The sequence below is a fragment of the Thermobia domestica genome, chromosome 2 (assembly GCF_964235325.1).
Source record: "Thermobia domestica chromosome 2, izTheDome1.hap1.1, whole genome shotgun sequence".
Lineage (NCBI taxonomy): Eukaryota > Metazoa > Arthropoda > Insecta > Zygentoma > Lepismatidae > Thermobia > Thermobia domestica.
Genome location: NC_137455.1, coordinates 380,838,316 through 380,857,623, shown reverse-complemented (window position 1 = coordinate 380,857,623; position 19,308 = coordinate 380,838,316). Strand labels below are relative to the sequence as shown.

The 19,308-nt window shown below is 35.6% G+C and overlaps 1 protein-coding gene across 2 annotated transcripts in view; it reads left to right on the top strand.

Moving 5' to 3' along the window:
• Positions 1 to 19,308, top strand: part of abd-A (abdominal A) — a 228,817-nt gene that overhangs the window by 190,957 nt on the left and 18,552 nt on the right. The window lies entirely within an intron of this gene.

Below are 19,308 nucleotides of genomic sequence, written 5' to 3'. Positions count from 1 at the left end.
GGACGAGATGAGAAATAAGTTTTTCTTGTCTCGTAAATTTTTGTAAAATCTATAATCTCGTTTCGATTCTGAGAGAGGCGTTTCTCGTCTCTCCTTTGTAAATTTATTTACAAAATTTATCTCCTGACTTGTTTCATAATTTCAAGAGCCGTTTGTAAATTTATTTACGAAATTTATCTCCTGACTTATTTCTTAATTTCAAGAGCCGTTTGTAAATTTATTTACGAAATTTATCTCCTGACTTGTTTCTTAATTTCAAGAGCCGTTTGTAAATTTATTTACGAAATTTATCTCCTGACTTGTTTCTTAATTTCAAGAGCCGTTTGTAAATTTATTTACGAAATTTATCTCCTGACTTGTTTCTTAATTTCAAGAGCCGCGGTGGCTCAGTGGTAGAGCAACCATCTCTTTTGCATGGATTCATTCCACCATTTCATTCATTTCTCAATAGCGCCGTCTCCTTCATCGTGGGACTTAAAACAAAAAGGGATTTTTTTTCTTAATGTCATCTGGAAGTTAACAAAATTTTTTCACGTTACCGGAGGTCCACAAAGGGTGTGGTATAACAACATACAGACCATATTTATTATTAGAGTTTATTGTATAATAACTTGCGTTTCTTCAAATAATAAATAAATCCACTTCATTACGTCCATAGAATCACGTTATTAGTGATGCACACGAGACGAGTCGAGACATCACTTTTACAGCACATTTTCGAGACGAGACAGCCACAAATATTGTCTCGTGCGCATCCCTACCCGTTATCCATTTCTAGTTTTTGTATTATGAATCATGTAATACTAAATCCGTTTTAAATCTAAAACTTGGGTGAACTAGTGTTGCCTAGGAGATTAGAGGAATATCTCGCATCAAATATTAGACTGAATTGCCATGTTACGTCGTCTCGTGGCAACATTATGGGTAATCATCGACTGAATTTTATAAGACTTTTTCGGTTAAGTCTATATCGTTATCTCAAACAGATAATAACATTTTCTTTGCATAATCAATATATTCTGACTATGAAAAGGAATACAACGAGTAAACTATGAGATCTATACGACTCTATAATTAGCAAATACCACGGTTACCATGATTAGGAAGCTTAATCATGACTACAAAAGGCCAATATGATGGTACATTCGTTGAGTTGCGCTTGTAGCGCCAATTTCCATTGTGGTGAGAATTGTTACTAACTCTTTTAACTCGTATGCTGTGATGATTATGAAGGTCCCATCACATCCTAAATACTGCGAAAGGTCTTGGGGAGTGTAATACGCTTATTTGAGCGAAGCCGCTGGTCCAAGGTGCTTCACCGAGTTGGAAGAACCCCTTTCGAGGTGTTGCCAATTTCGTTCCGTGATAGTGTTTGTGGCTACCGGGGAGCTATGCCTTCCTTAATCAACTAAGTAAAAGCGTACATGAACAAACGTAATACGCGTTTTTGGTATGGTTCGTTAACGGAATTTCCAGTTTGGAGGCTACTCCTGCGACCTTTGATGACTTCTGTTCTCTTTGCTTAGATGATTATTCTGCTTTGTTTTTGTTTTGCGAGTAATATTCCGTACTAAAATCCACGACCATTTTTGGTTTTTACATGCGAGAACTTCGGTTTATTACAAATAATTTGACTGTCTTAAACTTCCACGAACTTATTATAGATTTTTGAGTGCTTGACTTCCTCTGAATTATATCTGTACATTAAATTAATAAAAATCAGTGTTGAATTTAGTCTATTTTTTTCGCAGGCGAGCGTTTGAAAATCCAGAGAGAGATGCTTAAAAAACTCTATTTATTTTAGCGAGAAAATAAATATGAGAAAAATATATAGGCTATATGTAAAAGTAAAATAATCGAAAAACCACAGTGAGAAAAATCCGTTCTCCGGACAGTGGCATATTGTACAAATATACGGAATCCCCTTGCTTACTACAGAAATCAGTACGGATCATATAAGCACTGGCATCTATGGCCGTATGCTACATAGGCACTGCCCTTAGATATTACATCATGCCGTTGCAGGATGTCTAATATCTAACAGTCTTCCTTACATTACATACATCTGATATCTAACAGTCTTCTTTATTTTTCACACACCTATGTATGTTACCTTCGTCAACTTTATGTTATATACGTCCATTTGTATGCGAGATCCTGACCGCCTGTATTGTTTCATACGGAAAGTACGTATAGATGGAACACTTATACGGAAAGTATTATATAAAACATGCATTTTCAGTTATACGTTTGCTGTACGTTAAGTCCAAAAACTACAGGATTTACAAATGTAACCTACGATTTTACGTACGACACATACATTTTTTTCTCACTGCATTTACGGAATTATGGATCGTCTTGGTTACATCACCGATGGGATTATTCTTCAGGAGTTTGTTTTGTTTATCGGATTAGGATTAGGAATTAGATTTCTGTGCTTTCGGCATCTATGGGCATGTTAGCCCGTCACTAGGATTAGGATTATTAATTAGATTTCTGGGCTTTCGGCATCTATGGCCATATTAGCCCGTCACTAGCATTAGAATTAGAAATTAGATTTCTGGGCTTTCGGCATCTATGGGCATGTTAGCCCATCACGTATGAGGGATGACGTTACGTATGAGCGTTCACACTATCCAAGGAAAGGAAAGGAAGAAGGATTGGGGAAGGAAGCAAGCGGCCTGGGTGCTATATGTTAGGTGCCATCCCAGCATTTGCCTGTTGTGAATGAGAAAAAAAACAGGAAAATCTCACTTAGGATGGCTGGTCTGAAAAAGCTCTTACACTCTTTTTCGACCGAGTGTCCCCACTGGGAATCAAACCCGGCACCACTCGCACCATTTTGTTTATCGAAACACTCACATACCTATGTGTCCGTCTGTCAAAGAGACTGGACACAAACCTCAAGAATTACCTGGCGGATTACCATCGAGTTGAGTTGAGTTGATTTTAGTTTAGCGTCTCTTTCAGCAGCGAGGCTATATGAGACGTGGACCTACTGATTAACGTGGAATCCGAACCACATGAGCTCCCGCCGGGAATCGAACCCAGGTCTCCCACGCCAAAGGCGCGTACGCTAACCGCTTAGCCACGGAGGAGCTCCGGATTACCATCGAGTTTGGACAGTATGTAAAAGGTGAAAAGTCAGTAATCAAGTTCGTTATTGGGCATTATATTCAAATTGGATGAGGTAGAAATCAACCAATTATGTGGTTTTAACGTTGGTTACTATAGGTCAGGCGCGCACCAGAAATTATTGTTGGGAAGGTCGAAGCCTCGGGTTCAGGAGTTCAACACTATAAGCCCCTATGCCTATGTAGTATTGAACGATTATTATTCTGCACCCGAAAAGACAATAAATAATTGTAAAATACTTCCACCTATATTTTCAGGGGAAAAAAATGATAGAACTAGTTTGTTTTTATAAGAGAAGGGGTACATTTGAAGTTTAAGATCAAATTTTCATGCTACATCAATCATTTGGCAGGTATAGTTTTATTGAGAAAGTGCACAAATGTATGTTATGTTACAAAGGTTTTGTGAAGAGTGGGTATGGACCCTGTGGACTCCCCGTAGGTGCGCCCCTGCTATAGGGTATATCAATCCGGACTCTCTTCCTCCAAAAGTTCGTAACTCGACAGAGTTGTAGGCTCAATTTTCGTAATTAAACTACAGTATACTTATTTAGTAAAGAAATCATAATGACTTGATCTTACACTTCCTCTGTACTCTGTCTTTTCTTATATAAACAATCTGGTTCTATCCTCTATTTTTTTTTTTCGGAAAATATAGATGTCACTACTTTACAATTGCTTTGATCTTGCGTATCTGGAAGTACAGTCTTGCGGTCTCAAGTTCGAATCCGGGACTGGTAATAAGTTTTTTTTTAAGGAAATTTCCTCACCGAGTAACTGTTCGGACAGCTACTTTTTACACACCCTGTTCCAGATCTTTTGTTTCTTTCCCATTGTTGGTAATGTTCTTGACTGATCTTTTTTTTTTTTTTTTTTTTTTTTTAAGTCAAGTTACTCTTGTTTCAGAGCTAAAACTTTTCTTCGTGTAATCTTTTTATGACACTTAACAGTCATGGGAGCTTTTGACAGTGTTTCTTCGTAATTTCACAACGTGATAAAGTAAAGTGATGATATCGTTTGTCAATGTTTCGTCGTAATCTCACAATGTGATAGACAAAGTTAATGTATTTATGAATTTAACTGCCTTTTTTTTTTATCAATATTGCTGTAAAACATTTTTTTACAATCTTTTTATTGCTTTTCTTTTACATTTATTCGACAACTCTATAAAACATTTGAAACACGTATATAGCGACTTGAACAGTGTTGATCATCTGGATTTTCTGTTGAATTACTAGCATGTAAGAAGAGCTTATAGAAGTAAGCAATTTTTAAACTAAAATTAAGTGGTATGTAATGAAAAGAGAGTTTTTGTCACGAAAAGAATTTTAAGGTAGCCTATCATATTAAGAAGAAAATTCAGCTACGTAAAAGAAATCCAAAAATGGAATCTAAATGAACTCTGAAAACAGTCATAGGAGCTTTTTCCCGTACCAATAGACTTCCAGAAGGTAAAAGATGAGTTCATGAGTAAGGAAGGGGAGGGGAGGGGAGTACAGGCAATACACACAAATGAGATTAAGAAAAAGAGAGGGGAGTTCTTTTCTAAAACATAAAATGAACATAGAAATTGCCACTTAAAGGGACATGGGAGGGGGGCCAAGGAAGGGAATGATGGTACACATTGGTTTCAAGGGAACGTATTGTACCAATTCTTTTCTTGAAGAAATACAAACTAGAGATTTCAGCTGCTTATGGAAGGGGGGGGGGTTGAGGGGGACGGTAGAAACAAGAGAGGAAAGTGGAGGGCTAAAAATTTCTCATTTATTTGCCGTCGCGTCTGCTGGTCTAATTTTCTGCCGTAATAGTATTAAGCGCTGCACCCGTGATCAAGTGTGTGTATCGTCGTCGTACCAAAAAAAAAAAAAAAAAAAAAGTCTTCCTCCTTGTGTTGAGTGCAAGCACCGTATCTTCGTTTGCATTTTAAGTATGCAAAATATATGAGAAGGGGGCAACAAGATGAGCGAAGAAAAACAAGCCAGCATCCGCGGATGCTTCGCAGCAATTACAATTCCCTCAGGTGTTTTAGCTAAGCCTAATTGTATTACAGATATATCTATGCGACGTCAACATGTAAAGGAGCGGTCTTACATGCGATCACATGTATATTTCACGAGATTCTTTTTTTCTTAAGGGTTGGGATTGTGTGCGATGGGAGAAAGTAAGACTATCTCGTATATTTTACCCCCCCCCCTCCACCCTCATCGAAAAAAAAACAACCTCCACCGTTTTAGAAAATATCTACCAAACTATCATCGTATAATGAAAAACAAAAAAATGTCCCGAAGATGTACCAATCGGTAGTTCTTACTGAGTGAGTTCAATCAATTGATATGGATGCTTGCACTGAGAAAAATCTGTTATTCGGACAGCGGTATATTGTACGAATATACGGAATCCATATGCTTACTACGGAAATCTGCACGGAGTATACGCTATCCAGATACTATATATGTACTGCCGTTTTCCCCCTGCAAGATGACTGACATCTAACAGTCTTTCATATACTACATACGTATGACCAAAGTTGGAGTCAGTTTTATCTTTCTTTTACCGACTTTCGTGTTAAAGGTTTGAAAATACTGGAGTAACGAGCATGAGGCGAAACCCTTGGGATTCGAGACCGTCTGAAGAGCAACATCGTTTCAAGTGTCTTCGATATTTCTGTGTTCGTGTCTCTGTAGAGTCTGTTAGTAATGGAAAAAAAAAGTCAAACTTTTTTGTTTAACGGTAGTGTTTACCTTTGGTGCAAGAGACCACGAGGTTTTGGTGGACAATAGCATGTCTGTAGATTTTTCTCGAGGTTCTCCTCTTTCTCCAACATTCTCATTCCACCAAGTTTTTAATAATCATTCACTTTTATTAACAATTATCTCTTTTAGCCTCAGGAGCATAATCGTGCGACGTAAAACGAGTGGCGGATCTAACATGGTTCCTAGGTCCCAGCTTTTTAGTGACAAAAATAATTTAAACTTTTAGTTATATGTTTTTTGAAAGTTTAATATACCTATCATCAGTGGCGTATTTACGATTTTGTTTCGGGAGGGGCTTTGCTAACTTTCGGGGGGGGGGGCTTTGCCTGAAAATGTGAAAATTCAGCAAGATATTTCATATACTTTACTATAGTACGTAAGATTTCGGGGGGGCCTTAAGCCCGGAAGCCCCCCTAAATACGCCACTGTCTATCATAGTCTGGGTTCTGGTTGCCCCCGCCCTCGTTTTTAGCTTCTAGATCCGCCACTGCGTAAAAATAGAAATTTTACTTCATTCATTTTCATTTCTGTCGTCCATGAAAGTAGAAAACAATAAGAAGTTTTAAAAAGGAACAAAAAAGCAGCATAACATAAATAAAATCATAAACTGAAAGATACAAATAAAGCAAACCATGTGTTTACCCTATCTACGTACATAAATATATATGTTTACAAGAAAACGATAGGAACAAAAGGATACCTAACAGAATCCAAGAATGTAGTTGGAAACTTATAAATATCCACCTATGTTAGAATTTATAACTAAACTGTTAATACAAAAGAACTACTGCTTCTGCCATCTGTCCGGGAAAAAGAGGAACTAATTAAATTTTCCGTCGTTCAAAACGAAAAACAATGCAGTCATGAATCATAATGGCACAAGATCACGCTTGCTTAACTCACAAAATAGGCGGGAACACAGAAAGTAGTAATTTAGATTAGGTAATTATCGGTAATTTAATTTATCATGCAGGAATTGTAGAACAAAAAGTAATGTGAAACCGGCCATCAGATGAAACAAAGCGAGCCTTGTCCTTTAATTATAGTAAGTGTCACCAGAGGAGTATTCATGTCCCGTGTAGACAACAATTAAACGCCTCATTGATTATTAAATGACCCGTAGAAGCCCGAGTCTTCATTTTCTTTAATGGCCTACGTCCTGGTATTCTTATAGAATAGAAAACCATTGTTGTAATATATTGCTAGGGCCGCCTTGGTGCGTATCTACTTACAAATGGAAGTTTTAAAATATTCTCCCTTTTCTCAAGAGACGAAGGTAGATATTTTTTTCTTGTAGGGTTTTGTTATTTATTGAAGATAATAATCATAAAGTTTAGTTATGTCGCACCTTTCAACACTGATTCTTTGTTGTCATAATGTAGGTAATTGTTTTATATTAAATATTGTTGCATTCCTTCCCTTGCTTCTACGTTATTTATTTATTGCTGAATGTGAGACTGTGCATACATCATCCGGCAATACGGTTATAATAAAAAATAAACCATGTACAATCTAATATATACCTGTGTAAAAGAAACAAACAGATCCCTCACTAAACTTTTTCCCTTCTATTTCTTTAATTACGAGGCCTAATCATAGCGAAATTAAAATACCGCTAATTTTACAGTAATTGTGTGACATATTCAAATAGATAAAAGATAATCGAAAAATGTGGAACAAGAGCGCGCTAGACAATATTAATTTTTTGCATGAGGTACCGCTATCACGAGTCACCTAGCAGCTTTCCGTTTGCAGCCATTTATAAACGCGAAAATAAATGCCGATTCTCTAAATGGCTGAAAATCGAAAGCAGATAACTGAGTCGTGATAACGGTATCTCATGTAAAGTAACATTTTTCTAACGAGGTCTTGTTCCATATTTCAATTATCTTTTATCTATTTGAGGATATCACATAATTATTGTAAAATTAATGGTATTTTAATTTCGCCGTAATGGCGCCTCTTAATGCTGAAAAAAAAAATTCAGACAGTCCGAAGAAGGATCACTTCAAGAGTATACTATCTATTGTGGATCTTTTCACGGGAAATGGTTTATGCCATGTTCTACACTTGTTAATAATTTTTTTTTATCTGAAATATGAACAAAATCGAATAAGTTGTGTTTGGTCAGAAACTTGTTCGTAAAAATAAACCTCAGCCTGAAAAATACACTACCCTCGCAGATTTCTTCGGTTAACATAGTCCTGTTTTGACCAGACAATTCCGGTTTGAAGGCTCTCGTCTCGGTGTCCCGCCGGTTTACATTTTATCCCGGTTTGTAGTCGCAACAAGCTGTTCATCCTTTTTACGTGTATGTTCTATCAATACACTTTTCTAGAATCGATTTTGACGTCATAGGCTGGTGTAACAATCGGACTCGCTAAAACATTTTTTGAAGTGTTGTTTTGAAATAAAATGGGAAGTTAAGCAGAGAAATTATATTATTCGTTTATTTGTGCCACATTTCGAAAAGTATTGAGAAAGCTATTGTGTAATAATATTTCATATAAAAAAAAAAAATTGTGTACTCATTTTTTCCTCTCTCGTCATTGTAAGTTCTAAGACAAACCCTCGTATATACATGTGTTCTTTATACGCCATTTTCAACAAGCTTCCCTCCCTTTCCGTTCGTAACTTTCTAAAATGCCAACTAAACCTCACCCTCTCATCCCATCCAACTTCAGTCAGCCATGATGGTACAAGGGTAGGAGGATGGGTTAAGTCGCCGTTGAAAGGGCTTCCTAGGGTTGGGAAAGGGCGTAGCACCACCGGTCTTCTTCCTTTCCCTCCTCGGGTCGCTTTGGGGGGTTTACACACGGACTAAAAACCATACCAACCCACGTTACTATAGCAACGACTGAGTAGTCAAAAAAATGAGCACCCTTCCTATCTTCTATTATTACTATAACAACGCAGTTACGAGCCAACTAAAATAAATGTGAACGAAATTCTTTGATTATATTGAGTACAGTTTCTGTTGTAAGTAAATTGTATTTCAATTTAGGAAAAGAAAAATAAAATATAATGCATATTGTTGTTTTATAAAATAACTAGCTGAATTGCCCGTTCTCTGCACAAGGATCATGGAAAATATTTAATTATTTATTAACACAACAAGCATCACTGTCCAATTATGGTGTCTACATATGATACTTGTATACAAAATATTAAATTATAATGATTCCGGTACTTGAGTTGAAGTTAAGCTTAGCGTTCCATTGGGTAGCGAAGCTATATGAGACGTGGACCTACTGATTAACGTGGAATCCGAACAATATGGGCTCCCGCCGGGGTCTCCCACGCCACCCTGTACTTGAGTATAGAATATTAAATTAAAATGCATTTTCCCTGAAAACTTCTGTTTTTTTTGTTTTTGTTTTTGTTTTTTTTTTTTTTAAAGAAAATACTCAATATTAGTTTTTTGAACGACATTTCAGAACAATTAAATATGTCTACATCTTCGTAACAGTTTCTGATTTTATTCTATGTAGCATAAATTCTCCATACAGCTGACATATGCAGTGCATTTGTACGTACCTTTCCTGCAGTAGAGCAGGCCACTATTTCCCTTGCGTGTTTTGAGAGATAGAACCTGGATCATTATTTTTGCAATTATGTCTGTACAGTCTCTTTTGTTGTGCATGTGTAAGAAAAGGAGGTCGTTCAACATCCGTGTTTGTTCAAGTGTCTGAAGTGTGAACTTGGAAATAAATTATCATACGGTTCATATTTTGGGTAAAATCTTGTCCTTTTTGTTCTCCATAACTACATTCCAAGAACAACAAGTAGTAGGTGACGATCTCACCTTTGATGCGATCGCTCTCGCGTCCGATTCCCATCAGGTACACTTGGTCGAAAAGATGTAACAGGTCTTTTAAGGCTAACCATCCTGAATGACCCTCATTTAGGTCTATACTAGGCAGATGCCGGGATGGTACTTAACATACAGGTCCCAGACTCCTTCCTCCCTTCCCCGGATAGTGTGCTCGCCGAAAATGTCATCCCTCAATAGGGACGGACTTACGGCCATAGATCCGAAAATGCCCACAAATATGTATTGCCTCCCCATTGAGTTTTGTGACACTGTATATACATTTTAATAGCATAGTAATACACCAGTGAAGAACTTAAAATTCTACGTCCTCCTTTTCCCAGGAAAGCATTAAATAACTCTCTAATGGTTAATGTGTTAATTTAAAATTAGTGTCCCTTGATGTGGAAACTAAAGGGGAAATGTACCAAAGATATCCTAAAAATCCTAATTCTATTTTTTAAATAATATACAGGGTGTTTCAAAACAGCACCGACGTTTGGGAGTTGATTCCTGACATCAAGATAAGACAAAAAGTATAGACCAACGTGGGTGCACAAATGCTTCCTTTCGAAATTATACGTAGGTTGCCAAAAACATTTAAAAAAATGAACTTTAAAGGTCCATAACTCCAAAACTGTGGGACCTACCGTACTCGGGCCAAGACTTCACTTACTAATATGTGCGCTACCCAAAAATACATATTTCAGAATTCTAAGGTACTTACGCAACAATTTTCATAGAGGAAGTTTGGCTACGGGCATATAATTTGAAATACTCATCAACTATCTCTATAATAATTGTTGCTGAAGTACCGCAAGATTGTGAAACTTCGATATTTGGATAGGGCAGATACTAGTTCCTAAGTGAAGTTTTGACCCGACTATGGTAGGTCCCATAGTTTTGAAGAAATGGACCTTTAAAGTTCATTTTTTTCATTTTTCGGCAGCCTATAACTCCGAAACAAAGCATTTGTGCACCCAGGTTGGTCTATACTTTTTGTCTTATGTTGGTGTCAGGAATCAGCTCCAAACGTTGTGGGTGTTGTTTTGAAACACCCTGTATACATACAAGAAGTTGTTAATAAATTCATAGCCTTGACAAGGTTCTTGATTCAAGAGCGTGAATATTATAATGTACAATGATTTAATGCACATGTCAAAAACAACTTTTTTAAAAGTAAAATTTCAAAATACAAATTGTAAAACAGAATATGAAATTTGTGTTATGTGCAAAAGATATTTGCGTAAAAGAATAAATCTGATTTATGTATTTAGTTTGGAATTGCATATGTATTTCGTGCTAATAAGGTTTATATATTCTAATTTGCACGTTGAAACATAAGCTTTACAAGATTAAGAAATTGAAATCCTTTGATGTTTTGTAATTTAAATAGCTGTGTAATGTTAAAGTTTTTAAAATTAGCATCTGTTTTTGATGTGATGAATTAATTACTTCAAAAATCTATATATAAGAGGCAAAATGTATTATATGGAAGATACCAAAGAATAAAGCCGAAATGCGTGGTTAAGGAAGCTAATTGTCGAGACGAGACGAGACATTTCTCGAGTATGGGGACCAACACTATCACTTGTGTTAGGTCTTAAACAGTATTTTATCTTATATGATTCATAGTACAAAAATCATGAATTGATAAAGTGATCGCACGAAAAGAGTGAAGAATATTTATCAACATTTAAATGTAACTTAAGTCATTACACAATACAGTTACTCCAATAGCAATTCGTAGCCAGGCATAGCGTAGTCGCTAACGCTCTCTCCTTTGTTACGAGCGGTCCCGGATTCGATTCCCGGTCGGAACACACAGTCAAAATATTGTAAAAAAAAGTTTTCAGACCAGTCATCCTGAATGAGGTTTTCCTGAGTTTTTCTCATTCACTCCAGGCACATGCCGTGATGGTGCCTTACATAATAGGCCCAAGTCACTTCCTGCCTTCTTCATTCCTTTTTTTCGTCCCCAATCCCCCAACCAGTGTGATCGTCGAGGGACATCACTCTTCATGCATAACGGTTTAAATCAAACCCAGTGATGTCAGCCTGAAGCGTTTTAAAATCCCATCTCGACAGGCAGAAATTCCCTTTTTGGTTCTGAATTTCCCACGCTCTACAAAATTTTATTTTCTCTTTTTAAAATATGAAAAATGAAGTTACTGTATGTCCCTCACTTTCTTCAATATATGAATGAATTCAGACCTTCTACGTTAATCAAACAGTTTATGAATAAGTGATTAAGAGGCCCCATCACGGCAAAATTAAAATAACTGCTAATTTTACAGTAATTATGTGAAATCTTCAAATAGATGGAAGATATTCGAAAACTGGAACAAGAACTTGCTAGACAATATATTTTACATGAGATACCGTTACCAAAGCTTACTTATCTTCTTTCGATTTCCAGCCATTTAGAAAATCTGCATTTATTTTCGCGTTTATAAATAGCTGCAAATGGAAAGCTACTAGGTGACTCATGGTAACAGTACCTGATACAAAACAATATTGTCTAGCGCGCTCTTGTTTCACATTTCAATTATTTTTTATCTATTTAAAGATATCATAATTAGTGTAATATTAGCAGTATTTTAATTTTGCAGTGATAAGGTCTCTTAAGAGAGAGAACTGAAAATGTTGACGATAGCAAGTACATTTTGCTGTTAGGAATTAGGATTTGTATCACGCATTTGTGTCGTGATCTTCAATGGAACATAATGAAACTAAAGAAGACAAGGTTGATTTTCCTGTAATTTCATGTGGAGAATCAGGGGTGCCCACAAAGGGGGCATATGACGGAAACTGCGTCATTGAAATATTTGAGGGGTTAAAAATCTATATAAATATGTTTGAGAGGATGTAAATTAATCGAAAATTTTTTTTTCTTGGAAGAACACCTACGGATAGACAATTGCGGGGATGCGTCATGGACATAAGGGGGGCACCACTGTGGAGGGTGGTTGTTTCTTGTGTGTGGTATTTTTTTTTCTAAATACCAGAGTTATATTAATAAATTTCATGGCGCTTTTTTTTAAAGATTCTCACGTCACTGTATAAATCACCTTCAATTAGCATGCATTTCACAGTAACAAAAGCTGACAATTAGTACTGATTTCACGTGCATAGAAGTTGGCGCTGATTAAGTAAATGTAGGAAAAATCCCATATATGCTACCTATTTAAATAAAAATTCTTTTTATTCCTATTGGAGAAACTAATGTCAAAAAGATCATACAAAATGGGATTTTTCCCATAGGTTGACACCACTGATCCTACCCTTAATGGATTTCTCGTGACGCGGAAAGATTCTGGTATAACATCTGGATGAAATTTAGAAAAAAATCAGTGCATAAATTTTGTACATAAATTTACAATACGTGACAAAAAAAATTGAAATGAGACTAAACGAAGGAGGATCTATCGAGAATTGAGACGAGATTCAGGAAATAATTGACGAGACAAGACGAGAAAACTATATTTCTCACCTCGTGGACAGCACTAGTTCTGTGTTCGAAGTGAGTACCATAGTCTTATATTTACCATGGACGGCGGAAGAAAATTCTCTAGGAGGTTCATCTCCTTAGTTTTTGTGTTACGTTTGGTACATTATTATTATTATTATTATTATTATTATTATTATTATTATTATTATTATTATTATTATATTTGCAATTAAATTACACTTTATTTTGTAAGTTGATGTACATTTCCTTAGATTAAATTACAAAATTTGCTGGTTGTTTTTACAATTTTTTTACAGTGTACTTTTTATTTGTATTAAGAAAATCTTAAGAAATTTAGTACATTTTTGTGAGCTAGGCGGGCCCGGGCGCTCATGATATTTACTAATATCTAGTATCAGCATGTTACTAGAGATTTTTTTTTTTTTAATTTAATTATTTCCTACTTCCACGATAAATCACAAAATTTATATCAGTAGTTCTTGCTTTACCTTGTTGCATCTATCTGGGCGATTATAAATTGAAATTGTGCTAGGTATCTTTGTCAAGAACTATTAAATATCACCTAAAATTTTAACATATTCTCCGCTGTTAACTACTCCATGTTGATAAACAATTCGTCTGTGTTACAAGACACTGAAAAATTTAAATACTTCAATGTCTGGTAACAGTGTTTTGTAGCAACAAGCATAACCAAGAATTTGTTGTTAACGACAATTTGCAATAAATCGAAAACAACATACCAATATTTTCACATATTAGTATTGTATTTTTTATTATTAATAAATAAAGCACGTTTTTCAGTGTTTGGCTTGTAGCAGTGGTATAGAATTCGAATACATTTACATAATTTGTAAATAGTAAATAATTTATCGTTTTAGCGTGACCAAATTTATGTTTTCCAAATAGCTTGTTTCAAGTTACAAGGTTAAGAAAATAGTACCCAGTTGTTGGAAGGTTTCTCAGTTTGTGTCTATTAGAGTAAGAGGAAAAAATATGAGTATTACATTTAATTCATTATTATTATTATTATTATTACTGGATTCTCCCACCAAGATATTAAATCAGCAAAAGCCGTTTTGAAAGAAGAATCCGAGAAAGAAGGCAGCGGACAAGGGAGTATGGATGTCACGTTTCTTTGAGGGGCCTTTGTAACATGTCACATCGATCACAATCGCGGCGTGATACCTTGAAAAAAAGTGTTTGTGAGAATGGACCTTTTTCACGATTTGTTGTAGGTGTCAGAAAAGCTATCGCGACATTACATTAGCTTTTTTTTTTTTTTTTTTTGTATTCAGAGGATGGTCCTCATGTAGGAGGAGACATTGGAGATTAATGATTTTTAATGCCAAAGGTGGGCTTATACTAGAAGACACTTTTTCTTTTCTTATATGGCGGCAGCCTACGTGAACCAGAGAGAAATTCCCATGATTCCTTTGGACTAACGATGTATATCGTAAGGGATGTCGCGCAGACACACAGGCAGGGGTAGGTCTTTAGTATATATTTGGGGGAGACGAAGCGGATGTTGTGTTCTCTTGAACGAAGAAAAAGACACCCCTAAAGTGTCTGGGTCCTTAACATTATATCATTCAAGGACATGCCTTTTTAGGGTGGTCAAGAAGAGGAGACTTTCTCTAATGCCTTTTTTTCCTTTCTGAAGGGTTAAATAAATTAAAAAAAAGAAACTAAAAAATACGCGGATTTCTCTCATGGTATTCGTTTTCATGTTTTTATTGATGTTTTCAGAAACCCTTCTGCAAAGAAGTTGGCAATTTCTCTTCTTACCCTTTTTTGTGTCCTTTCTTAATACTTCTTGAGAAAACGTTGACCCTTTTCTCAAGGAGAAAGTTGGCGAAAAAAAAGTAATGGCCATCAATCCTTTTGGCTTCATTGTCGCTAATAGTACCCCTTTCCAACAACCCTTGTAAATCCGTTTGTGTCCTTTACCATTTTTTCTCTCTAAAGCAATCTTAAAAAAAAAAAGCCTGTCCCTGAGGGCAAGTTAATATCTGTCGACTTAAGATGGATAGGTGAAAACTTGTACAAGAAAAAAACAGTTGGTAATAGGGTGACTTCACTATCCTAAAGGGTTTACCGGTCTCTCTCTTTCTTTTATTTTTTTCTACAGTCGAACTAAGAGAAACGGTGAAAGTTGCGAAATCTTTTTGAAAGACCCAAAAAAAAGTACGAAGAAAAAAAGACGGAACTAAATAACTTTTTAAAACACACACACACTTATCTTATTTCTGACTCCATAACTGAATGCTCTGTCAAAATTCCACAACTATTTAAAACTGTAAAGTTTTCTCACACCATTTTTAGAAGAGAAAGCATGTATAGATATACTGTATATACACATTTCAGTGTTGGAATGTAGTTGCAGATAAAGGAAATAATACCTTACGAATGTGTTTACAATGGACTGTTAAACCTTAATGAGTAGGGCGAGTCAGTGGTGTCATTTCAGATTTTGCTTGGGGTGGGTGCAAGAGTCTCCAATTTAAGTACATTTTTATGGTTTTGTTAGGTTTTTGTTATATTATTGATTAAAATGTACACATATCTTCAACTGAGGGGAGGACCAATTGCTTCCCCCCCCCCTGATGGCCCAAATAAGCCACTGAGAGCGAAGCGAAAGTACAAATAGCATACAACACTTCAAGATATATATGGCTACTACCCCAAATATGATTTTAATTTTACCTAGGTATAATGGTCCGGACAAAACTAATTTTAAAAGCATATAATAATGCATAATTTACAATAAATAAAGTACAAGAGCATATGTAAAATAAAGCATAAATTGTGGATAATTAGGGTAACTGTCTGTTTAATTGTTAGTCAGTCTGTCCATCAAGAATCATTAAGAGGCCCAATCACTGCGAAATTAAAATACCGTTAATTTTACAGTAAATATGTGATATCTTCAAATAGATAAAAGATAATCGAAATGTGGAGCAAGAGCGCGCTAGACAATATTATTTTATATAAGGTACCATTATCACGAGTCACCTAGTAGTTTTCCGTTTGCAGCCATTTATAAGCACGAAAATAAATGCCGATTTTCTAAATGTCTTTAAATCGAAAGCAGATAAGTGTGTCTTGATAACGGTATCTCATGTAAAATAATATTGTCTACCGAGCTCTTGTTACGATTATCTTTTATCTATTTGATGATATCACGTACTTACTGTAAAATTAGCGGTATTGTAATTTCGCCGTGATGGTGCCTCGTAAGTTTTATTACTATAAGCACAGTGTAAAGCTATATTTCAACAGTAGATGATTATAATAACAAGTGTTTTCTTACATACATATACTGCAGTTAAGAATTTAGAAGTTGCAACTCTGTGAGGAACAGGACAACAGGTTCTAACTGTGGACCAAAATTCAGAGAATAAGAAAAGAAATTCACACAATAGCAGATAAAAATACAATATACAATATTTGTGTTTGAAATAAAATGCTTACCGTTCAACATAACTGGTTGTAATCGTCAAATTAAGTATTTACCTTTGATTAAGCAGGTTAGGGATATTTCCTCTGTTCTTATTTTTCTTACGCATGCTTTAACTGATTACAGTACTAATGCAGTACAAATTGTCAATTGGAGTCAGTGGTAGTTCGTTTACCTCTAGTGCATGGGGTCCTTAGTTCGATCCCAGATCTCACCAAGTGGGCTTTGTGAATCTGTGCATAGATTTTCTCGGGATTTTCTAGTTCGCTCTTCTTCTTCTTCTTCTTCTTCTTCTTCTTCTTCTTCTTATTATTATTATTATTATTATTATTATTATTATTATTATTATTATTATTATTATTATTATTATCATCGTGTAATCCTAAAACATATAAGTTGAAGTAACAAATTATACAAAAGCCAGTTTTCCAAATATCTATTAATTTTTCAAATGTAATATTGCATTTAACTTAGTAAGGATAAAGATTGTGTGTAGGTTATGTGGTAATTCTGCCTAATCAATGTACTTCAGCCCCAGTTATTCTTAATGTCGAGTCAACAAACGGTAGCTATGGAGACGAACAATTTTAACCTGAATGTTTCTCTTATTACACAATACAGTATTAGTTCATAACCAATACCATCTCCGAAACATATGTATTTTTAATAGTTTTCATTTCACATATAACACAGCTTCACAAATACTCTAAAACAATTTACCAAAATGTACGAATAACGAAAACATGTTTTCTTGTAAACTGCATTCGAGAAAGTACACAGACTATTGTCTACTTACATAAGCTTACACACTTTCTTCCACTGTCATCCACTGTCAGTCCTTAGGTTAACTCGCAGATCTGTTAGGCTCATGCACTGGCATCACCCCACCATATGTTCGTATTACAGGAAATGCTCCGACCACTGACTGAATACTTTAAATTTTATTCATTAACATTTAGATATATTAATAGCCCATAATGAAACAGTTTACATTAGGAAAGCGGCAAAAGGGACCAAGTCTCACCATCCTCCGCATAGCTATGGATCTGGAAGGAATTTTGAAAGTTGGTTGGGGACTATATTTAGAATGCCACACAAATACCCTGGTGACACTGAGAGAAAAATTGGGAGAGACCCTGAATTAGGATGGGCAGCTACGGGGTTCAAACTTGGGATTTCTAAATCCCAAATAAGAAATCTCCATTCAACGAAAGGAGTGAAGTGAACGGTTAGGGGTATCGCATATATATCTTTTACCGGAATGAGAATCTACAGATCATTGACATTATGGGGATTGGATTCCAGGAAAATTGCACTTCGAATATTACAAGGTATATCGTTTCAGAAAGATATTTTAGTGAAAAACTTAATGAAATAGTTGGTAATCCTAGTTTCGGTTCACGATGAACTCGACTTCCTGTTGCTGGATAGATACTAATAGGCAGTGGCGTATTTAAGATTTTGTTTCAGGGGGGCTTTGCAAACTTTCGGAGCGGAGGGCTTTGCCTGAAAATGAACATTCTGCAAGATATTTCATATACTGTAAGATTTCGGGGGGGGCCTAAGCCCGGAAGCCCCCCTAAATATGCCACTGCTAATAGGATATAAATGTGTAAACACACTAATATGCTCTCATTTTGAGACTTTCGACATAGAGTTTCTTATTTCTTCATTCTTTCAAACTGTTCCCTAACTACATCAAGGGTTTCATATTTTTTTCGGCTATGGCCGACCAGATGACGCTAGTTCAAATGGGTGATGTGTGGTAAGACCATCTACTTGCAGCGCCATTATTTCTGGTTTTTAGCTTCACAATTTTCTCACGATGCTGAGATAATGCGAGCAAATTAGAAGCCCCATCGAGAATCAAACTGACTGACAGAAACAAAAAATTAAAAAATACAGACTTTTATATGTTTTTTTGTCTAACACCACGGAATAACATTTTGTTTAGTTTCCATGGCAGTGGAAAGGTAATTCCTTGTGCAGAACTGACAACTGTATTTTAATTCCTGGTAAAGCGCTTACCTCTTATGCGAGGGTATTCTGGTTCGATCCCAAGCCAAGGGAGTATGTGGTAGATAATATCGTGTCCGCTGGTTTTCTAGTTTCTTTGGTTTCCTCCCACATTCTCATTCCACTAACTTCTTCCATAATTTTTCACTCTCATGAATCATCCTCTCCTTTAGCCTGCGTGGTATAGCTGTGACACGTAACATTAGAAATTTCATTTCATTTCATTGGATCAAAAGATCCAATATATTTCAATAAAAAATATTTTTTGTAGGCTTTATATCTGGAGAACTACATATATTGTAGTCAAACCCAAATTATCAGTTAACTCAGTATGATGTGCTTTTTCCGTACAAAATACGAAAAGTCGATTTAAGGTCCGTTCAAAAATTTTGTGGGCTCCTGATCCAAAAACTGATCATTGGTCAAGATCACAATAATTTAATGCATTGTTTTGGATCACTCCTAAAATTCTTGTTTTAATCTCTTTTAATTGGTAAAATTGTTCTAGTATAGTTCGGGTATGCCCATTTTTTTTTTCTGGACGTTGTTCCAAATGTAACCATGTAAACCATTTCGCTATGCAGACCTTACTAACAGTTGACAACAAACGAAAGTAATATATAATAAACCGTAATATATTTCGTTTTAAAGATAAGTTTATTTTA